The sequence below is a fragment of the Sphaeramia orbicularis genome, chromosome 19 (genome assembly GCF_902148855.1).
Source record: "Sphaeramia orbicularis chromosome 19, fSphaOr1.1, whole genome shotgun sequence".
Lineage (NCBI taxonomy): Eukaryota > Metazoa > Chordata > Actinopteri > Kurtiformes > Apogonidae > Sphaeramia > Sphaeramia orbicularis.
This window is the reverse complement of record NC_043975.1, coordinates 26,639,824-26,665,105: the sequence shown is the minus strand read 5'-3', so window position 1 is coordinate 26,665,105 and position 25,282 is coordinate 26,639,824. Positions and strand designations below refer to the sequence as shown.

The 25,282-nt window shown below is 37.1% G+C and overlaps 1 pseudogene; it reads right to left on the bottom strand.

Moving 5' to 3' along the window:
- Positions 1-1,552: 1,552 nt before the first annotated feature.
- On the bottom strand, positions 1,553-10,441 carry LOC115410387 (elongation of very long chain fatty acids protein 6-like; annotated as a pseudogene).
- Between the last annotated feature and the right edge of the window lie 14,841 nt (positions 10,442-25,282).

The window sequence follows — 25,282 nt, the reverse complement described above, 5'->3', positions numbered from 1 at the left end:
AATCATAGTTATTTTGACCGGTTAAACATCATTTCATAGTGTACAGTGTGAGAAACATATATGTAGAGGTATTATGTAGTCTGTAGTGTTTTTACAGGCCTAGATGTCAGACTACATTTTAAGCGACTGCCGTACAACCTGTAGATATCAAAGTTTCATGGAAAGGGGAGATCGACACAAGTGAGAGAAAAGGGGAAATGCGGCTTAGGTATGAGTTAAAATTAGGGGACAAACTGCTATTTTCACAGCATAAATTGCAGGTCTATACGTGTAAATACCACTGGTAAAGATGCAGACAGGAGGTGTGTTCAGTGCATGTTGTCAAGTGAGGTGATGAAGGCAAAATGTGCACAGTGTGTAAACATAATTTCACATAAGAGTTGAGAAAAAAAAAAACAGGCAGAGTTGAAAGGGCAAGTTAAACATATCACGTAACCTTTCTGGGAAGAAACTTACACTGGGACGGTTGTCATCTGAGGAATGCGCTCGTCTCTTAGATCTTATCGTCCCGAAAATGTGGGTTAAGAGCAACAGCGGATAATTATGCTTTATCTACCATGTTAAAAATATCTATGATGCTGTTTCCTTTAAATAACAACTAACAAATATGCATTTTTGTGTCATTTCCCATAGCCGTACAAGTTATTTTAGAATAGATGTTCAAAGCTGTATGAGCAGCTCAGTGATGAGTGAAATTAACATTTTCAGATGTGCATATCCTACAGAATTAAAATAAAAACATCCCTCTTCAATACAGTCTTCATTCCCTTTTGGTTCACTGTCTTGTAAATCGTAGCTGTGCTAGGACGAAACCTAGTTGGTCACACTATACTGAAATACACACATTCACCATTAGCTAGCTACTCATTAGCATACGTATTAGGAGCATATTTATTCATATCTTCATTAGTCATTATAAAATACTTAGTAATGCTTGATTCTGCAAGACCATATTCTATAACTACTATGCCATTAACTAACAGTTTTTTCTCAATCACCAACTATTTACTGTTAAATTATTAGTGATAGTAAGGTCAAGGATATTTATAAATTATAATCTTATTTTGCTTTATATGGCCAATATAAAGTGTTACTGTCACAAATAAAGTCATTGATAGCACTCAATAAATATGCTGTATTCCTATGTAACACCAAACAAAATCACTAGTAGTTGCAGAATATAGTCAGAATAAGGCATCCATAAGTGGTTTACCATGAATAACACAGAGACAATGTGCTACCATAAAAGAAGCAATAAATTAATGGTGATGTGTACCTTAATGAAGAGTTCACCTATTATCTAAACATTTCAGCTATTTCAATGGACTTTTCTCTAAGTTCAGAGTATTTATGTCTGTTACAACATACAAACAGAGAATATACTGGCCCTCACATGGCTGTTTTGATACTGGTCAAGAGTTAAGTCACCAAGGTAATATTTTACTGGAGTACTGTCTGTCTAACACAAACACTGTACTCCTCCATTCCTCCAATGGTCCACACTAGTAATGAAATCATATTAAAATGTGCTGTTTTCAAAGCTGTCTCTCTTTCCTAAAGCTCTACTGTTCTATGGTTGTTTCATTCTCACATGCTACAGATATACCTCTATGAAAAGTCAATTGAAAATTTCATAACAAGAGGAGGAACCAGCAACCAGTGGTGTAGCTGTGACTTGTATGTTCCTGACCCACCACTGTCGATCATTACTACTGTCTTATGGCACACTTTAATATGACTGCAAAGCACAGTACAGACATGCTACTCTGCCTTGGACCCTTTGTCTCCTGAGGAGCCTTTGAGGTAGGAGTTGTAGAAGAACAAGGCGAAAAGGATCAAGTAGCTGAGGTACATAAGAGAACCCCAGGCGATGTTGTCCATGTAGGACGGACAGCGCACCTCATGCATCCAGTGGTAGACCAAGCCCAGGACGGCCAGGCCCATCACCATCTGCATGATCTGCGTGGCTGTGATGATCATGGCACAGGGACGGGGCACTCGTAGGCCGGCCGCCCGCGCTGCGTAGTACGTGTACATGAAGGAGTGGACCACATAGTTCATGGTCATGAACCAGCCTCCGCCTGCCACCTGGTCTTTGTAGGAGTACCAAGAGTAGCAGCACAGTGATGTGATGGTACCAGTGCAGGAAGATGAGGCGCTGCTTTCGGAGAACAATGAACACTGTGTCACCTGGAAGGGAAGACGGAGAGAAAACCATGTAAATTCAACATGAACCTTTGTCTAAAATACAAAATATAGTGATGGAGGCTTTGTTTACAATGCAACCTAGTAAAAGAAACATAATAAAATACAGCAAAAAAATAAAAGGCAATTCAGCAAAAAAAAAAAAGTAAAAACCCTTAAGAATAACATCACTAATTAAAATCCAAAACGATTGAATCAGCTAAAATAAGAAATACAGTGAAATGTGGGAAAATGAATCATTCAAAAGGCTCTAAGGACAAAAATGATGAGTGTATATAAAGGAAGCAGGAGTAAATCTTAGGATTAAGAGATTAGTTATCAGGTACATTTATTGTGTTATTTTTATTCAATCATTTAAGTGTTTAAAAAAATTCAAGTCTTTCTCAAATGAGGATATTTTCTGGTTTCGTTCTTCCACTACAACAGTGAACTGTACATCTTTGATTGTGACCAAAGAATTAAAGGAGAAATCATTAGACATAGTCCTTAACATGAATCAGCTTTACTGCTTTACTGCCTCCTCAACACATACACACATCTGATTTATTTAGACTTTATTTATCTCATTATTTTCTGCGCACTTATGATCATCTCTGATGCTGTATATCAGGCTATAAACCAATAGTCTGAGCATCAGGACATCCTTTCTGTCTGCAGCTAAGGAAGCATTCTTTCTATCAATCATGTACTAATGGAATTTTCTTGCCATCTCAGCATCTGCCTCCATTTACCAGAGCGATATAGTCTGTGCCTTACAGAAAGCATGACATGACTAGATTACTGTGCAGACAGGAAGACAGCATCACCATCCACAAAAAAAACCTCTTAAGATAATTGTTTGCTGAGAAATTTACTGGGAGGTTTAAGTGCTCTGTGGGAAACACGTCAAGAGGAGCGATCCAGTCACTCAAGGGTAAACTTTACATGACTCTGTATGTCTCTAAAGTAGAATATATAAAGTAGAGTATAGAGTGGTTTCTCAATCAGCTCCAAGTTGCATGTTATTATCAATGGTATCTCTGCTTCTGCTTTTGTTCCAGGAAATCTACATTTAGTTTAATTGATTCAATTTCTACTTGTTTACTATGGATAACCTGGAGGCAGATCTGGAGAATTGATCTGAATATTCGCAGTACGTGGTTACAGAAAACACTGCTGCATTGAAAGATGTCAAGATAAAACAAGGCCAGATTTAATTACATTACAGATAATACATGGGCAGTTTGAAAAACAAATAGTCTATTAAAGAGTCTGCACTCTGCACTGCAATATAAAGCACTAAAGCAGTTCAACGACACTTCAGCAAACTTACAACAATATCACTCACTGCTTATTACAGAGTTTGGGCCAGATCCACAAAAGCATTGAGCAGAAATGGTACAAATGAGAAAATAGTGCATGTAAAGCACAAATCATCTGCAAAGGATGGAATTCACTGTAAACTGTGCTGCGTCAGTATAATTTTACATCCATACAAATTACATCTATATATATGTAAATTATGAAATATTCAGTCACTCAATAAAAAATTGCCCCATTGATGAAAATAAGCATAAACAATAAGACACAAAACTCTCCCAGATGTGACCTGAATCACTGTTTCCATGTGTATCTCCAAATCTTTGAGTTCATAAGGCTTGAATGATACTGAGCTATTGTTTAATGACATCAGGCAAATCTTCAGTCAGATAATGGAAGGATAATGTTGGTATGTGTGTTATCTCAGAGTTTCAGGTACTTAAAATTGCTATGTTGTGTGTAACTTTACACAACCTCTTTTGAGGTTTGGAGATGCTGTGATGCAAAAGCATCTATATACATAACCTTATTTTAGATGCTGCTTAGGTTAGGTGTTTTAATTACATTAAAAGTAAATTCTGAAAAACTGCAAAAGCCTAAACTCTGGTTTGATTGTGTAGAGCTGTGTGAGCACATGCTCAGCTTTTGAAAGACTCATTAAGGATTGATATGGGGTTGAAATGCAGAGATACACGAAGACAGATGCAAAAAAGGGCAAAAGGCAGTCAGGTACAAAAGCCAATCAGTGTGTTTGTGCTAGTGTGTAATTAACAAAATTTTTATGAATAGGTGAAAAAAAATGAGCAGATTGAGAGTGCAGATGCTGGTCAATTCTTTACACAATTAGAATATACTATCCATATTTATTATCTTTAACAAACTGACTTTGCACCCTTAAGTTACCATTTTTAGATACTGGCTAATTTATTTACTATTATCTACGGTGTATGTGTGTGTGTGTGGGGGGGGGATATGTACTTTGGTTTGTTTTTTGTAAATGTTGAAAAATTAAATAAAAACAATTTTATATATAGAATATGCTAACCATTCTCTGTGGATCTGTGAAATTTCATCAGCCTTTACTTTGCCTTACATTAAACGAGTATAACGTGTGACAATGACACATACTGAGTTTGAGCCTATGTCAGGAATAGGGATTAAATATCATTAATGAGCATTGTCTATCTTTCTACACTAATCATGCAGTTACAAAAGTTGCAATTATGTGGCTGCAAATAATCAGAGTTGATAAGGAACAGGAGAATGTAGAACAAAATGGAAGAGGATAACTGAGAAGCAATTTTTGTAAAGACAGTTTAAGATTTCTAGTTTTAGCTGCATAAACTTACACTAATCACTACATGTGAAATCTATTTGTTGTTAAGTAGATGTAGGTCATAGCAGTCACAGTATGAGATGATGCACCCTAACTATCTATCAGAATTTTAGTCCTAGCTAATGATGACATGCTGTTCATCTTTCATACACTGCAAAAATCAAAATCTTACCAAGTGTATTTTTCTCATTTCTAGTCAAAGTATCTTATCACACTTAAAATAAGACATAATCACTTAAAGGGTAACTTGTAAGTGAGATATAAGAACTTATTTTAGACAATAGAGCTCGAAAATCTTATTTCAAGAAATCTTACCAAGATAATTTTCACTTGTTCCATTGGCAGATATCTTGCTTGAATTAAGCAAAAAAAATCTGCCAATGGAACAAGTGAAAAATATTATTATCATTATCATTATTATTACTATATTATTATTATTATTATTATTATTATTATTATTATTATTATTATTATTATTAGACTTCAGGTGATTATGTCTTATTTTAAGCTGTGATAAGATACTTTGACTAGAAATAAGAAAAACACCTTGGTAAGATTTAGATTTTTGCAGTGTATGGAATCCACTGATAGCCTATAATAGGATGTTCCAGTTTGAACCAAACCTGTTAAAGGCAGTCTACCCAGCTCTGGGGCCTTGCTAAGCACAAAAGCATAGGCCCAAAATTTGCTGACGGGGGCACTGTAGAAACTGATGTCACACACGGGACTGTCTGAAGCCGCTGGTTGTGAGGACGTGTAGCATGTACAATCAGTCCTGAACGCTCCTATGATACTGCAGAGGAACACACAGCATGAACAGGAATCAGAAAGTAGATCGTTTAACATTATACTAGATAGAAGACATTTACAACCAACTCATAACAAAAAAACAGTAAACAGATGTTGAATTCCATATTTCTTTTGTCCATAGTACCACATATAAAGACTCAACTCCTCCCTTTTAAAGTCAGTATAATCCTTTACAGCACTGCAATCACACATCCACCCAGAGATTGCAGTAAGAGGGTATCATAAGCTATTCATTGTTACCTCCCTCTATTTAGTTAAACACTACAACACTCTGTCATCTTTCCGTTAAGGCTTTGAAAACATTTACAGCTTGTCAGATACCAAAATTACAACGGCGTATTAGGGCCACACAAGAAAATAAAACGCTTGTCACTATGAGAATAAAGTCGTAATATTTCAAGAATAACAGTCATAACATAATGAGAATAAGTCACAGATTTAAAAAAAAGTCATTATTTAACGAGAATAACGCCATAATATTTCGAGAATAATGTCATAATATAATGAGAATAAACTCATCGAATAAGGGAGAACTTGGAACATTTTGTGAAGTTATACTTTCTTTTGGGGTTTATGCACGGTGAAATACTAAGCCTATCCCCCCATCAACACTTATCATTAGTCTAAGGACTTTGAAGCGAGTTTGCACACGTTTGGGTTTGTTTCGTCATAAGAACTGAATTGATTTGGAGCAAATTGCCCTTTTGTGGAGGAGAAACTGACCAAAGTGGTCGGCTGCAGGGCTATCAGTGGTTACACTAGAGCTATAGGGTTTGTTGTTTCTCAAGAAACTGTGAGGATTCTATGCTGAGTTTTGGAGTCCAACAGAAGTGAAAGTTGCTGCTTCACTTGTTGTGTTCGCTGTAAAACTGGAACTGTCAAATTTTCAAAACATTACAACTTAAATCTCATAGAAGTATGACTTTTATTCTCATTAAATGATTCTAATTATATAAGGACTTTAATCTCAAAATATTCTGACTTTATTCTCGTAGTGAAATCATTTTTATTTTCTTATGTGGCCCTATTTGCTGTCATACAAAATAATTCAAGGATTTCAACACTGAATGTTATGATGGTAACAAATAATTTACCCTTATGACAATGACCTTGTTTTAAAAAATTCCATTGGCATTACAAATTCAAGGTCAAGTGACACTGTATCGTGTTAAGGAAAGAGGTGATCCTGGTTGACCTTTTCAGCTCTACCCCGTGTTTCTCTGCGAGTACCTACTGTGACTGTGTCTGTATATGACTGTTTGAGCAGGAGGATGGTCACTCACCTGAAGATGGCCAGGCTGAGTGACCACAGCACCAGCGGGCGACGCAGGTTCAGCTTTGGCCTTCTCTCATGAAGTGCTGACCGCCAAATACGAGTGCAGCATACAGGCCACAGAACATAAATGACTTGCTCCTGCAGATGAGAAAACATACAAAGATACACAAGATTAGAAATGAACAGGAAAAATAAACTTTACTGAATTATTCTAATAAACAGGATTGTTATAAAATGTATCCAAATAATGATGATGCATTTAGACGTGACACAGACAGAGGTCACAGCCTTTTACGCAAAAGAAACAAATGTGATACCTGTGAAGAGCCAGATACCGGTAGATTTTTTTGGCGAGTAAATCTCAGAAGTGCTGTCTGGCTCACTGTCAGGTAAAGGTAGCCATGCAGCTTCTGTTTCTGTCTGAGTCAGAAAACCCATACTGACCCAAATAGGGCATTCAAAGCACTACATACAGGGTTTCTCCAGGTATCAGCAAATCTAACTGAATGCTTTTTAGTGGTCCCCCAGAAACCCTGATATAAACTGTAAAATTTCACATCTATCTGAACATTAAAAATGCCTGAAAACAAATGCTGCCATTCATGTGCTTCTTAAAATTCAGTAAGTTCATACTTAATGCCACAAATATTATTTTAAGGTAACCACTCCAAAGTAAATCATTAGGTATTATCAGTATAACCTTTTGACTGGCAGCTTTACTATTACATATTGGTGACAGATATATTAAAAAAATCTATTTTCGGGAAAACATCATAATCATATATTTATCAAGAGTCTAGTCTTGACCAGCTGTAAATGTAAAGTGTCATGAGATACTTTTATTACGATTTAACTCTATACAAATAAAATTTGATTTGAATTAATTTTGCCTAAAAAAGATAGCTAACTATTATAAAATAGAGCACACAGACAACAAACAGAAGAGCTTATACTACACATTACAAGTGTATTCAGTAAAAAAAAAAAAAAAAAAACAGAAAGAGCAAGCCTGGATAATACAAATTGCAGTATTTGACATAAACCAGCATTAGCAGAGCAGTAAAAAAAGAACTTCCATATGAAACAGACTCTTCATTGTTGCCATTACAGTGTAATATCCCTTCATTGTGTGTACACAGAGAAAGAAGTTTATCACCTAAGACAGCCCATTAAACACTGGACAGTGACACAGATGGGGTGCTGTTACATAAGCATATTACACAATTAGGTGAAAGGGACCACCAGACGACTGAAATTAAAAACAAATATGACATGAGATGAGTGTTTGCTCACTCGGTCCAACTGATTGTCTAAGAACCAGAGAAGTTACATGAACAGAGTTACAAAATTTAGCATCACAAATCTAAATAAAGCCATCATTTACTCTTGTAATCACTTTACGCTCAGACATATCCTCATTTGTACTCATTGTCAGGGATTAACAGATTAGATGATGACACACTGACCATTCACACAGCCAGCTCCGGGTGATGAGGCAATTTCTCTGGGATACTGCTGCACCAGGCTTATCAGTAACAATTGATAATATTTCATTTACAGGCAGTTGCCGGTGCCATGACCGAACATTTCAGTTAAGAATAGTACAAAAGGTCAAATCCTGAGCAAAATTACATGTGCAGATTATCAGCAAAAGAGTATCAGAACAGAGCTGTGTGTGCTTGATCTGATGCACTTTGACACTGGACCATAAATGTCCCGATATGTTTTAATCCTGTGTCTAAGCATACGTGTTCATACATTAGGTTTGTGATGCTGTGCGTGTGTCTGAGGTAGTTTGGGAATAGACCAGATGACTAATCCAGATTGACAGAATACATATTAGAATGAGTGGACGCGGATGCTTGACCTAGTTAGGACTGAAGGGGTTTCTGATAGCTGCTCCCAGTCCATCCCTGTGAGATGCACACACAATACCATTAAGCCAGTGCCTTTGGAAATAAATGACCTACTGGGAATCTACTGTAAACCAATGAGAGCATCTGACCCACTGTATACGTGTGTCTGAAGAAGAAGAGATGGAGTGCTATTGTTGGCAGCTAAAGGAATGAAACTCATTAATACTTCCTGAGAACAAGAGCTGATATGGGAGATGGCTCCTCCCGCTCTGTAAACCCTGGTGCCAAGGTGTATTAAGATGCATGCATAAGTGAAATAAAGAACCATGAGGAAGTGGGTGACACGCGCTAACTATCCAAGAGAGGATGAAGACATAAAGGAAAAACTTTATTATTGATTGTTTTATGTGCAGTCACTTCCATTCCTCATCATCCCTCTGAGAGAGACTTTAAAGGAATTGACCTGTGTGGGGTAAAAAACAGCTGTGTGAAAGCAAAATTTAGGCCCTTTACAGCAACATTTCATGACTATTCAGCAGAGGAATGCTGCTGAATTAGGTCCAACCATTACGCAAACCCGGCCAAAGCTCAGTGCTATTATTCACTTGTTACTCTGTGAGGTGTCTGTGCACAATGCTCAACAGTCTGGAGCTGCTTTGGATAGTAAATTAGGTACAGTACAATTCAGCTGCCACTGCACTTTTTCTTTTGGCTGTGCTTTTTGAATTATATGCAATAGCTTACTTGCATCAGGGACAGAAACTCAACTGTATCAAGTTTCTGTTTTGGCCATCTTACATCCACATGAAGCTACAAAAATGTGGTCCTACCAGGTTTCCCAGGGTGGAATCACTCCCTCTGAAGGGTGGATGTTATTAGACAATGAGGACAGATTTCACTGTGCATGTGCAACAGGATAAGTGCTTCAGTATGTTTGCATTTGACTTAGATTGTGCAGAGTGTAAGAACCAGCGAGTGGGATTGAATGAAGTTTTCATTCAGACTCAGTGTGGCCTATGTGGGCTCACATGAAGCCAGATCATGCATCCTTCAAGGACGTTTAGATAAAAGCAGATAAGTGAGCTTCTTCTATATTAGTATATTAATATAAGTGTAAAATGTGCTTTTTTGAGCTCAAATGCATTATATTAAAAGTAGAATTTCTGCAATGAGATGTGGCAAAGTAGAAACAGTGTTAGACAGTCTGGTCCGCATGTTGTGCAGCCCTGACAGGACATGAGGCAGACCACAGAGGAGCACCACCACAGCCGGTAGAAGGCACAACAAACACACACATTCACCTCTTTTGTGTGTTTTTTAGTTAATATTCTCCCTCAGACTTACCAGTTTTCCTGCATCCATTCCAGAGCTCGTCTTTCGTCGAATCGCCGCTCGAAATCGTACTCCCTAAGCGCCAAACTCTCGTTCATTTTCAGGTGCTTGTCTTCCGCCAAAAATAAAAAAACCAAAACAAAAAACTGAAGCTCTGAAAGTTTAGGAATAAAAAAGAGCAAGAGATGAATGTGAGCGTCTGGAACCGCGACGACACCGCGTTACAGACGGTCTGGTGCCCGGGTATCAGCTTGAATATCACCGGTTTGACTCCGACGCGCGGACCGGGGAGGATGCGGTACCAGACGCACTTCCCACTGTCACTGACGTCTCTCCTGGTCGTCAAGGCAACGATAACAATACCATTTCCGGATACACCTTTCAGAATAAAAGAAGACGTCAGTAATGAGGGAAACTCGATTAAATATGCATACAACAGTGAAAAAAACACAAATATGTGTAATTAAGTATAAGTTACTTATCGGTCCGTTTCATACTATTGATTATGATTAACGATTGATTAATCATTTATAAAGCTGTAAAGTAATAATATTTTTGATGGGTTTAGTACATAAAATAATTCTTTATTTGATGATTTTAATAATTTTTTGAATCTATGATAGAAATAGTGACGAAATATCGCGATAAATGTAGTAAAACATGTATTATGTGGTGAACAAGAAATAGAAGGCTTTGAAAAAAACAAAAACAAACAACAACAAAAAAAACTAAAGTATAAGTGGTAGATTGATAACGGTTGCATAAGAGTCACTCAAAATTGACCACTATTTTAGCAGTTAATGAACAGGTGTATTCTGTGGTGAACAAGAAATAGAAGGCTTTGTAAAAAAAAATAAATAAATAAATAAAATAAAAATAAATAAATAAATTTAAAAAATAAAGAAACAAGAATAAGTGGTAGATTGATAACGGTTGTATAAGAATCACTCAAAAATTGACCACTATTTTAGCAGTTAATGAACAGGTTAATTAATGTAACTACATGTATCAACAAACAAAAACGTAAAGCTCGTTCTCGTTTGAGCTGCTTCATACTATTTGAAAAGCAAAGGGTATAAATCAAGACCCCTTGCATGAACCGGGAATGCCCTGTAAGCAAGCAATTTTAAGCATATTCCACTTTTTTTATTATTATTATTTATTTATACAGGTTAGTCTCATTGACACACAAAGTCTCATTTGCACGAGAGACCTTTTACCTACGGAAAAACATTATAATCAACAAAAAAACGGTTATGTATTGCCTATATTTCACTCGTTTAAAAAAAATGAGACGCCTGAGGTCTTTTGTTACAGAGGTTAAAGTAGCCACTTCCGGTATTTCTTTGGCTGTCAGTTTGTAATTGACGCAGTGAGACCACGTTCAACCTCTCGAGCATGCAGTGATGGAGGCGGAGGGGGTGGAGCCTGTTTGTGACGTTTTGTCGTCCAGTTGGGACCACTGGGAGTATTGACCCAGTCCACTCCCATCCAGAACAATCTAATGAGAAAACAGTCTGCAGCTCAGTCAGCTCTGTGTTATCTGACTGATAGTACATCTGCAAAGGTGCACAGAGACAATATGATTCAAAAAAAAAAAAAAAAAAAAAAAAAAAAAAAATTCTGTAGCCTACAAATAAAATTATAATTATGTCATACAATGATCTGAATAGGAGAGGGAATCTGATTGCACTCTGACAGACACTAGAGCTTATTGTTATTTTCTTTTTATCCTTATGTGGATTTTGACCTTTAGGTGAAGTGTTTTATCTTTATGTTTCCTATTATTCTTCATATTGTACTTCGCACACCTTTGTAGTGAAAAGTGCTTTATCTTTACTACCCCCTATCTTACTACCTATAATTGCTTGTAAAGCTACATTTGTTGAATGGTGTATTGCAATATGTGCAAAAGGGCAGTGAGTGATGTAAATAGGTGTGTACTTACGTAAGACTCCTGTTGGCTGCTCATGAGGCAACAGCAGTGGACATGTGGAAAACCCATCTTGTGTGTCCCACAGAAACCTCTTCTGATATAGAATTAACTGTATTTTGCAGTTGTAATTAAATGTATCTAACCCATAAAGACTCAGCATGACTTTTGGGACAGTTCCCAAATTAATTTTTCTCTCTATCTTTTCTTAAGTAATTTATCAATATTTTTTGTTATATTATCCTCTGTGTTTTGCAAATTTTCAGTGAAAATCAAGTATTTTCTTACATTTAATTTACTGATCATGTAGATGCTCATAAAAACTCAGATTAAAGTTGAGGGTTATTATATCTGAAACAGAGAAAACTGAAGAAAATCTGACTTTTTCAGCCAATTAATCATTAACTGAATGTAAACCAAGTGTGTCCATCCACTGTCATTGATCCAACTCCATGGGTTTTACTGGTGAATCAATGTTGTAGAAGATGACGGTGTTTCCACGTTCATTACGGAGCCTCTGAACGTCCAAATGGGTCATATCTGATGGCCATGAAAAGATGACAAACTGTATTTTACACCAATTATTTACATGGATTGATAGGATTAGTGGCTCAACAGGTATTAAACAGGTTAGATCAGTAGATCTTTTTGTTGACAGTGGATGTTTGGGTCTTTATGGGTTAAATGAGTCAGTAATGCCAACATGCAGACCTTATAATGTAATGAGTCAGTACACCAGTGGGGATACAACACCAAGATCAAACAACTCTGATACCAGCAATTCATCCAAAATACCCCACATGTTGAATATTATTCAGTTAGATGACTGCTGAAAAGCCTAAAGAACGTCATCCCATAACACTGCTTTACCTGGGTTTTTGTGAGGCTACTGTGTAGTGGTTGCAGTGAGGGTAGGGGATCATGTGATTGGGGGATGTGAGGTACTCCCCAAGAAAAGTGGATGTTATTTATCTAACTGTCAATTCCTAAGAATTTGGAGAAGCTAGCGCAGATAAATAAACAATGCCTAAAAAGCTTGAAAGCAACACTTGGGGACAAACTGCAACCCAAAGTGACTTAATATAAGGTTGTAAGTTTTCATTCTTTTCACACTGATTTTACATTTATTCACTTTAGGTGCCTTGTCATAGTGTGGAAAACCCCACAATATACTGTAATGTCAAAACTGTAGTTTGGCCAAATTGAGCAGTCAGAACTTATTGCCATGTAATTGCTGAAGTTTTTCTAAACACCAAGAACGTGTTTTTTCTTTATGCACTGCTGTGGCAAAGGGAAGGAATATACGGTTTGTAAAATGTTTCTTAACAGAATGCAGCAGCCTTCAGATTGACACACACTTAAACAAGAACACATAACTACACTTCAGCGACAAAGTGGAGCTGCAGGGCAGTGAATAGAAGAGTTCTTGTGAGTCTGTGGAGGACACAGAAAAGTGAGAGCAGCTAAACAGAAAGTGCCTTTCCACCACCCGTCTGGACACAGCTGCTGTTCTTACTGCTCTCAACCTCACTTCCCTGCTCATGCCATTTGAGCCACTTCTAAGATGACAACTTCTGTTCCTGCCAGCAGATGGCAGTCAAACGCAAAATAACATCAGCTGTGTGAGCATGTCAATGCAGGGGCCTGTCTTTTCTGTGCTGTGCAAGAGCAGATGGTGGAAGTTTGGAGACTGATGCTTTCAGCTAAAACATTCAACCTCATTTGCTGTAAATCCAAGATAACTGTGGTTGATTTAAGCTATTTATCACATGGCTCTGTGGATGCTCTGTTACAGGAACCACTATGATAACCTATTGTCAGTGAGATGAAGACTTTTCCCATTTCACTCAGATAAATATCTTAACAATGAGTAATTACCCAGCGTGAGTAATAAGATAAGTAGATTAACCAGCATCTATGAAGAATCATTTAAGCCTGTGCTGCAAAGAGCTGCTTGAAAAGAAGGTGTATGACATTGAGGCATCTTTCAAGTATATGTGGTGCAATTACTTTCTTTTTAATCTAACTTATTTGTAGCTACTAATACTGTGCATTTATTATTTATTGATTGTTAATGTGGTATGACTGTGTTTGTGGAGCGGTGACCGCATTTTGTAATTTGTATTTCCCCTTGGGGATTAATAAAGTCAATCAATCAATCAATCAATCAATCAACCAACCAACAAACCTACCTACCTACCTACCTACCTACCTGCCTACCTACCTACCTACCTATCTATCTATCTATCTATCTATCTATCTATCTATCTATCTATCTATCTATCTATCTATCTATCTATCTATCTATCTATCTATCTATCTATCTATCTATCTATCTATCTATGTGTACATGAACAAACTGCATTAATATAAGTAAGCACTCCATTAATTTACCAACAAAATATTATACAAAATATTCCAGGAAATATTTAAATGTGCTATATATTGTTGAGTACTCAAGTGCTTCCTGGCAATATCTGTATTCTGTTCATTATCCCATATAAACAGCACCAAGAATATTGTACTCCAGGGGACAATGTGAGGAAGCTCATGGACATTTCAATGTGTCACAGCATTGCTTTAAATCATACAGGAGTGAATTTATCTCTTCATGGACACCAATGATGTTTTTATTGCCAGGAAACACCTGAGCAAATTGGACAGATGATGCGTTTCATGGCAAATCATTTCCTGGACCAGTAGTGTTCACATGAGGGGTGAGATATCGTGGCCCTCTGCCACAAGGATTTTGGGATTTCTTTTAGACATCATATTACTTGTCCAGTGTCGGAGAGTGCATTTCACACCAAGGCCTTCAGTAGTGCGCCGTCTGACTCAATCCACCCCTCAATAACTATTTCATGGTTAATCTAAATGACTGAAAGTCTTTAAGGAGGTGCATTTGCTAAAGTGATTGTGTAATGACATTTGATTTTATTGTAGAACTGTGAAGAAATTATAGAGAATTATGTGACTTTTGTTATTTATCATTTTATTTTGCTGGATTCTGCAGGGGTGACAAAGGGCAGTTTCTTGCCTTGGGTGCATAATAAAGTTTATTCTCCTCTATTCTATTATAATATTAATGCTACTCATTGACAAATATTGTTTCATATCAATGTTAAGGACAGACTGGCATGTAGTTCTGTGTTGTCTTTGCATAAATCTGGACCTCACACAAACCCTTTAGCTCGTTCTCTAAACTACAGCACACCTGTAACAGACAGGCTGAATATGAGACAAGCCTCTAATGCTACTTTTACTTTGCCTTTGCCAAGATCTAATGCACTCAAAAACATATTTATATACTGAGCCATCTCATATTGGAATATGTTACCTCAAGAAATGATGTTAATAAGTAATCAAGTTGTTTTTAAAACACATCTTAAGAAATCTGTAATCAGTAATGAAACAATGCTAAATTAATGTAACTATGTTTTTTTTCCTATGTGTTTTGTAAATGAATAAATTGTAATACTTTAATATTGGGTATGGACTCCATGAAGACTAGTGTCTAGAGAGACTAATGGAGATCCTTAAATAAAAAGATAAAGAAATGGATATTCATTTACTCTGGGTTGACAAATGCTTAAAAATATTAAATACTAAATATAAATCCACTATGTTTTTCTTCAGTGTGGTTATATCTAAATGAATGGTTTCATCCAGAATAAGTTACCCTATACCCCATGTTTCTGTGCAGGCTTCAACTGGGCATGCTCACTCAGTGGGGAAGGAGGGTGAGAGAGGAGGCTGTGGAAAGACGCGACAGAGTGGAAGAGTTATCTGTATGGTGACGCTGACAGTGAAAAACCCGGCGAGGAGCTGTCCATTTTCAGAACTGTGCAGCATCACGTCTGTTCAGTCTGACGAGAAAGTAGATCCAACCTCTGCTCCCTTTTCAATGACACACGCACTCACACACATTCAGAAAGCCGGAGGAAGCGGATGAATGTGCACCGCAGTGGCTGTGCCAGTGTGTTACCTGCAGCAGACGGCGATGCAACAGCATCTTATCATCTGTGGCACCAGCTATGTAACGCTACAGGAGGCTGGATTGTTGATTTGAGCATATTTTCTGGTAAGTGAACACCTATCGTGTCCGTGTTTGATGGTATGTTCTGCGGAAGCTCATTGCGCTTTAACTGTGCGGTGCAGTAGAGATGCATGCAGTTTAGTGCATAACTTGAGCCACGTACAGTGAGTGCACTGCATCAGACACATTCAGCCGTCTTCTGAGACCTGTAGGATACAGATCCTCCAGAAAGGTCGTTTGCCTCACAAATACTGCTGTCATTGACGCATCTGTGCGTGCCATTCACAGCCAGAACGGCGTAAATAAGTTTTGCCCTTGACTGGAAAAGTTGGCGCTTAACAGTTTTCTCTAAGGTGATGCTGTACGTGAGAGGGTTTAAAATGGCTTTGTCTGCACCTGAACATCAGGGACACATGTGATCATATTCTAATTTTAACCACAGTGTGATGTATTGATGGGTGATTGGATGAATGAGAAGATGAGTGGATGAATATAGCAGCTTTTACACTGGTTAAATATTCCTCCAAACCCAAAGTGCTGGATTTGGATTAAATATGCTATTATAACTTTAATTCAATAGTGCACCCTTTCCATTTAGCACTGATATATATCTGTAGGGTAATTGTTTTTACTTTATTTGTTAAGATAGATAAACTAATTACAAGCATATAAACATACAAAGACATACAAACTTCTTTACCCATGTATAATATATTGCATATGTTAGATCAAATTTGCTATCTCTCACCGGACACATTTTAATATGGAAAGACATGTCTGCTGATGATAAATTACACTGCAGAAAAAGTGTCTTCTCCCCTGCATGGTTGGGGGACAGGGCTATGGGACCACTTGAAGACCTTGTCAAACGTCGCCCGAGAGCAGATCCATTCTCGGCCGTCAAGGGCAGCTGGAAGTATTTTGTCTTCATTTCTTACAGTTTATGAATCCGCCTTTTGGGGATCAGTCTAGACGACCGTTGCCCCTGGATTGTGTAGTGAATGGATAGTGGGGGTAGAAAAAGACTGCTCTCACTTTTCCTGGGCAGAGAGAGAGAGGGAGAGAACTATAACACACATACAAACACACAGCTACTCCATCACTTTTGCAGTGCTGCTTGTCAGAGGAAAAAAAGCTGCACTGGGAGGACGTGTAGAAGTCACAGCAGCTCTGACTGTGTTTGCTCCATTGACCAGCTTTACAATGCTTCCACTTGTAGCCATCCAGTTAGAATCAGTGTCAGTATCACAACCTGACAAACATCTAGAGGCTAAGACCTGAATCTAAACATCTAATTTTAGGACAAATGGTTGAATCAAGGGCTAATGAATAATCAATTAGCTGAGTTACTTAGACTGAGTCATTTTTTAAGAAATATATTCAACATCCTCTGATTTCATCTTCTAAATTTCAGTATTTTTTTTTTTTTTTTGTTCATCTGTGACAGTAACCTGAAAATCTTGGGGCTGTGGATCAAACAAGACAGTTATGGATAACTATTAACTAATAAAATAGACAAAATAATCAACACATAAATCAGCGATGAAAACATCCATTATTGGAGCTTTTCTTGAATCTGTTGTGAACTAACATGCAGACTCGAGGCTTATTCAGACACCTTGGTTGTCTTTTCCATTGTGCTTAGTATGATTGGATTTTGATCAGTTCTTATTAGACGATTGTGATGGCCAGCCTCGTCTCTATTCTCATGTTGTTTGTGGTGAGAAAACACCATTAGCCACCAGAGCAGTCTTGAATTACAGTTTTTTCTTCCTTCCCACGTCTGTTTTTATTTCTTCCTACACTCTCCCACTCTTTGCTCCCTCTCACTAGCCCATGGTTACTGCCTCTGCCTTTTTCATCATTTTCTTTCACATTTTTTGGTTGCCGTCATTTTTTTTTCAGAGGTCTGCGGCTTTTAAAAGGTAACTTTGAGGGCTTCAGCAAAGATCTATATGGTGTGTTTTCTCTTCATAACAGCTCATGCTGAAAGCCAAGAATACATTTTGGAGGTGTGGTAGTGGGAGTATTTAGGAGGTGAGAGTGCTGGCAATGAAAAGGGCCTTTTAGCATTTGGATAGGAGTGAGCTTGTGTGATGATGGCGAGCATTAGCATTTTACAATCCTGCTGTGTTTCCCTATAATGAGTGGTCTGCTGCTAGATGCTCCAATCTGTGAGGCTTTTTCTGTATGTTGGCTGGGTTGCAGATGGAGTGCTTTGCAGTGGCCTGGATCCTGTGTGATTAATGAAACACAAATCTGTTGTAGAGTCGCTCTCTCCTCGTTACATGCAGAACTGCTGTCTTGTTTTGTCAAACCGGTCCTTAGGAAATGCTGCAATATGAGCTTGGAGATTTAGACCTCATCCTTGGCTGTTTGTTAACATTACATTGCCAGTAATTGATTTTCTGTGCTTGATAGCCCACAATGTCCTGCTTAAGTGTCCGACAGCCACCGATATCATAGTATATCTAATTTCAATGAGGCTTTGTACAAATTAACAGCCAGTCCTGCATTTGCAACGCTTTGACTCTCTTTGTTTGATTTGTAAAAAAAAAAAAAAAAACAGAATAGTAAAATACATTCAAGACCTGATGTACAGTAAGTAGGGTCGAGCAGTTGGAAATGAAGGACAAACTAAGACAGCAAAAAGAGAGAGGAAATCCAATCCTCCACTTACCACATCAAGAAGTTTATTTTTAAAACCCCCTCAGTCAATGAGTTTCATTGTTTGTCTCTTAGTTTCAGCACCAAACTAAGCTGAAGGTGAAGGCATTCACCATAACCTAATCAGACTGCCCCTAATGTCATTTGTTGGAACAGAACAGCAGTCAAACTAAGAGAGTTTGTTTGCATCAGGCGCGTTACAGGCTGCTGAAACAACCCTCTGCTTTTCAAACTCTTCATCCGCATCTGCCTCGGGAGTTGCTGACACTGCTAGAAGGTAAAAGCTGGCTTGATGTGCTTGGTGCAGTGTGCAGAGATCAGCTGCTGTGGTTACCTGCCAGTCATTTTCACCTGTTTCACCTCATACGTCCTTACTGTTAACTGACCTCACTGGGCCCGAAACATTTAGCCTAGAAATTAACTTTAAGAGAAAAAATGAAAAACAACCTGATAGTGGTATGTCATGGTCAAACACTTCAGAGTCTTTGAGGTATTATAAGTGAATTTAAGTAGCTTTAGCTCATGCTGGTCTGATCCATTTTCTGTCTTCTTAGAGAACTGGATTAACTGATATTGTTACTCAGAGCCAGACATGATCCAGCTCAATGTTGTATGTTGACTGTCACAGGGTAACTTCGCTGACGTTTCAGCTATAAATAAACCGCTTGCTCCAAGGGCTAAGTAGAGGTCAATATATCCATCTATCTATTATATTAGACGCTAACTCCACTCTTCTGCAGGACTGAACGATACAGGACAGCCTTTGTCTCCACTGAATTGAGCAGTATGACACCGCAGTGGCAGGGTCTGAAGCTTATACACTGCAACTGGATTATACGCATTTACATTATATTGAGCAGTTGTCTGTTTTAACCCTTTAAACACACCGTTAATTACTTTTTATATTACTCTTAGGGCTGTCAAAATTAACACGTTAATGCAGATTAATCCATCATCATGATTAATATGATTAAAAATTTTAATGCAGTTAACCCATCTGCAGTGCAGAATGACTTTGAATGTCTCTGCCAACGCATTTCAGGCAGTTTGTCCAAGTAGAGTTAAGGTAGTGCATGCGCAAATGGGCAGTTGATTCGGTAGTGACAGGCAGCAGAACCAACCCATAAAGATGGAAGACACTAAACAGCACGATGGCTCTCTGGATGGAAATATGTGTACAAAAACCCCCCAAAAAAACAAGCAAACCAAAGCACTTCTGGGTGCTTTGGTTTGGCTCAGACGGTAGAGTGGGTCGTCCAAAGGGTTGGCGGTTCGAATCCCGCTCTGTCCTAGTCAGTCTGTTGTGTCCTTGGGCAAGACACTTCACCCTCCTTGCCTCCAGTGCCTCACACTCACACTGGTGTGTGAATGTTTGGTGGTGGTCAGAGGGGCCGTTAGCATGAATTGGCTGCCACACTTCTGTCAGTCTGCCCCAGGGCAACTGTGGCTACAGATGTAGTTTACCACCACCAGAGGGAGAATGTGAGAGCAATAATGCAAAGCGCTTTGAGTGACTAAAAAAGCGCTATATAAAGCTAATCCATTCTTATTATTATTACTTCCAGTTTAAGCATACGTTAGTCGGGGATTCCGCTCACACTGCGGCTGGTGTGTTGCCCAGCTTGCAACAAACACATCAAGTGCATATTTATTCCCTTCGTTCTTGAATCTGTTTGCTCATGCAAATGAAACGCGATTAATATAGATTAAAAACTAATAATATTCAATCGCGATTAATCAAAATTAATCCACAGCAACCCTGTGATTAATCTGATTAATTACTTCGTTTTGTGAATCATTGCTAATCATGGAGATTAATATTGGAAGTGATACACATTTAATTGTATTTAACTCAAATGCTAAATTTCACCCAAAATGTCTTTAAGCTGACTGTCAATTAAAATTATGGAAGTACAAGTCAGTTATGTTTTATCAGTTTTTATTTTTGCCGCTATGATCAGTGTTGCCAGAACTTCGCTCTAGTAGTAACAGAACAATAACATTAGACTTAAAAAGATAATAATAGTTAAAATATTGAAGAATTACCTAAATGTTTTTTTTTACAGTTTGATGCTTAAATATGTAAATTACTTGCAGTTCGATCTAGTGTGATCCAGATTTACTGAAATATTAATTACTGCTTTGGTCAAACAATCACATAAAAGTCAAAGATAGTTTTTTATGTTTATATTACGGGGATGGTACTGAGTAATGTTAATAATCCTGCTACAAACTGTTATATTTGTCTTCAAAAGTCCACAATTGGTTATTGTAGACCACATCAAACTGAACTAATGAATATGTTACTAAAGGGGTTATGTGTAGTATTGATATTCTCATATTCTCTTGACAGCAGGGGAAGTCACATACCAGAACACACCTGCAGCTACCAAAACCACCAGTAAATCAACACAGTGTATCCACGGACTGTATCACTTACTGAATAAAGTATAAAGCTCATTGTTTACATACATCTGCATTATGGTATCATCAAGGTTTTTTTTTTCTTTAGACAAAAAATCATGGGCGATTATCTTGACAGTCAGTAAAACTAGCACTGCGTCTTATAATCTTCACATACTGCATTAGCTGATAGTTTACACTTATTGCTCTGGTAATGTAGCTCTGCTTTTAGACAGTAAACAGCCACAGTAAAACCACAAATTAGTTTTGGTTTTTGTTCAGTTTGTGTTGTCAATAGCTGCACTGAAAATCTGTTTGGAATCGTCCAAACAAGGTCAGAATTGTCACAGGGTAGTCTGAACTGTGTCAACAAACAGTGAACTTTGCAAAGATAACATCACATAATAACTGTAAACCTTCATAAGCCTCATAATCAAACTCACCAGTGCAGAAGACTGTGGTTTCAGCATCAAACTCCAGTCTTTTCATTTTACAGCTGTGTCCAGTGGTGAAAACAACAACAGTGCTTCAGTGCTGCAGTGCTTTCTTTGACTCTGAAAGTTGTTTCTTAGTGGTTTCCATCCTATCTCATCACTTTTTTGATGATTTGGCCAAGCCCCTGTGGCTTTAGTTTTCCTCACCGTGGGAGACCAGTAGAGTATTCTCTACCAAGGTTATTATCATTAACGAAAAGTAACAAAATGACAAAAACTAGAATTGAAAAAATCGTTTTTGTTAACTGAAATAAATAAAAATGATAATTAAAAGAAAAAAGGATAAGTAACTGAAACTGTATTGTGTGCTTATGAAACTAACTTAAACATATAAAAATTATGAATAAAATTCCCTTTGTTTTCGTCTTTGTCAATGTCAGATTGATATGAAATCGATTTATTTTGCTCAAGCAATTTTAGCCGGTGGCACCATATGGCACTTCACGGTCCATCACTTCTCGTCACCTGTCGTTTAGAGTCAGCTTCTTGTCCCCACTCTACCTGGAAACATGGAGAATAAAGTTGGGAGAAAGCAGCAGAGTCCTGTCTGGGATTTATTTGAATATGATGGCGAGGAAGATAAAAGTCCAATTAGGTTCATGCTGTCCACTAGAACTTATAAAACTTTCTTTTTCTTATTTGTCAGACAGATGGTTGTAGCCGAAACATGTCAAGGTAAAAGAATTGACTTTTTTTTCCATCTGTTTGATAAATAAGAAAAGGAAAGCTTTATGAGGAAGATAAAAGATATGAAAAATGTAAAACTAAAACTAAGCATTTAGGAAAAAAAATGAAATCTAATAAAAACTAGCAAACATGCTCTAAAAAGTAATTAAAACTAACTGAATTAGCGAAAAAAGGTCAAAACTAAATAAAAGTAAACTATAATGAAAAATCCAAAACTATTACTATTACCATTACTATACCCTTGCTCACTACTCCCTCTAGTGGCCACATAAATCCCTTAACTCATATCTCTACAATTCAGTACATTGGTGTCTGTGACAGAACTTCATAACTCTTTATTCTAAACTCTCTAATGATAATTTTAGGTCATTTTTAATATTTGAAAGTAGAACATTCAGCCCCTTTAAATTAAGGTTTCTTCTCATCTCAGTGTTGCTATATTGCTCTTCACATATAAACAATCAAATATTGCTGTGACCTGTTTTCTATCTATACATCTACAAAAATGTATTCATCAGACTAAACTTCTCAGTGTAGCGAAACTTTGATATGAGGCTGGTCGCGTTTACAAGATTTCATTTTTTTAGACTTTGAAGGCCACTTGGATGAGAGGACGGGGGGGAAAGTTATGGTTCTGAAGGCCATGTTTATCTGGGGTTGTAAATCTTGGTTGGATCTGGAATCTCATAGTCAGTCACGTTGACATTAGATATCACAGAGATAGATAGGCAGATAAACAGGCCAGTTGACGGACGATTTGTGTGGAGATCAGAGATAGTGTCACGTGCCTCTATACATTGTGCATGTGAGTGCATTGGCATAAAACCAATTTATGTTATTTGTTGCTAAAAAGTTCAGTTGTCATTCCTTTTCTTTGTCTGAGTCAGTTATTTTTAGTTTGAACAGTCTACTGGTTAAAATACCTTGTTTTCTAAGAATTGTTTGGAGCTTTTTTCACATTTTACTGAGCGATATATTTTCTTTGTGCTTTATTTAGGTCATTTCCATGACGACTCATTCTGTTTATATTGTCAGTTGTATTATGCTGTTCTCTGTAACAAAATGTCTACAAGGTCATAGTTAATCTGTTACCATGCTTTCTTTTTTTTAAAAAATTTTCTTGTCGTCATAATGTGGGATGTAAAGTCAAATGTAAAGGTACCAATAACAGGCAAAAACTCCAAAACCAAGGCTACCACAATGTATCTGTTATCCTCAGTGTGTAGTTCTTTATTATCTATGTCTGTTATCTGTTTATGTCTGGGAGTCTGGTTGACCTTTAACCTCTAATTATCCATCTGTGTACACTGCGTGCAGTTTGTGTGGCTCTTTTCTATCTGTTTATTTATTTTTTTAACGACATTTTACTCTTTGCTCTTTCTGTCTTTAATATATGCATTCATCAGTCAACACCTGAAAGCTTTACCTATGTCCAGTTGGAAAACACACAAGAGCTAAATCTTACAATTTTAGTAAAATCTATGCATTGTATTCTTCATATATAGGATGAAAAGTTGCTCTTTATCCTCTTTCATAGCTCTCTTAAATATTTCAGTGAAGTGAGCGCATGCTTTTACCTGCTCCCTCCCCTTTGATGTTTGCAGAGCCAATAAAACAGTCAGATATTATATACATCAATCATTTTTCTTGTGTCTTTCCGAAGAAACCTTTTTCTCAAATGTCCTATAATCATATAATACATCTTGAGAACCAAGGGAAAACATTGTGACTTTGCCATTTACAGAGTGTTGCACTGAATAATTTAAAATCTGGAATACTAAGAAACATTGTACTGTACAGTATGTACTTACACAACAAATATAGATGTTTTCCTTGCAAGAGATGTTTTACTTAAACAAAGCGTCAGGTAGAACAACAGGTAGAATTTAGGTTTTTAGAAATGAAGAAACTCTTTTAGATCACTATACAAAATGAATAACAAATCCAATTTATGCCTGTTATTTATTTTGAAGAATAATTCATAGATGATAACATTAACACTGTATTATTATAGTCACTTTTCTTCACCTTTTTTGCTTGATAATAATTTACTATAACAGATGGAGAAAAAGTGACAGATTCTGTCATGTAAACCTTCTGTGTTGTAGAAAAGTGCATTTGTGTTTGTTTTGAGCTGTGAAGTTTTAATGAGGCAAATGTGTGAGTGATATGTGTGGAAGTGAATTCTACCCTAAAGCTGAAAAAAGTATTTGTTGTAGTAATGATATCATTTATAACCGTATTTGAAGTGCACTTTCTTCTTATTAGATAGAAAACTAGATCAGATTGGATTATATTAGAGAGACAGGAAATCACAGAGACAGTGAGAGAAAGGGAAGCGCATTCAAGGATGTTCTCGGAAAGACTCAATCTGAAAACTGCAGTTACAACTAAGGACTGGTCGGATATTTAGAGCATTTAGTGTTAATGTGTAGGTAGATCATCTTGAAAAATGATAGTTTAAGCCTTAAATCTTTCTGGTTATTTACGTTTTTGTCTTTGAGAAATGTCATGTGTAATATTTTTCCTTTAATTTGCATTTATTGTTTATATCACCTGCATTGTAAGACCGGTTGATATGGTCCAAATTGTTGTACTGACAGAAATATTTATATCCATTATCCAGTGGTTCCCAACCTTTTTTGGCGCGTGACCCCATTTTAACATCACAGATTTCTGGCAACCCCAGACATTCAAAACAGAGACCTTTTTTTTAGGAAAAATTAATTAGTTTTTGATCATGTAATAGTTTGCTATACCATGTTGCAAATAAACATTAATTTTAGATGACATTTAGGCTATGTAATATATATTATTATGGACAGAGGCAGAAAAGCCAGGTGTAGATTACTGCACAAAGTGAGAATTTTATTTTCCTCGGTCAGGATGTGTACAGTCAGTCCAGCTTGGATTTACAAGACTGACAATTAATACTGAACAAACAATAA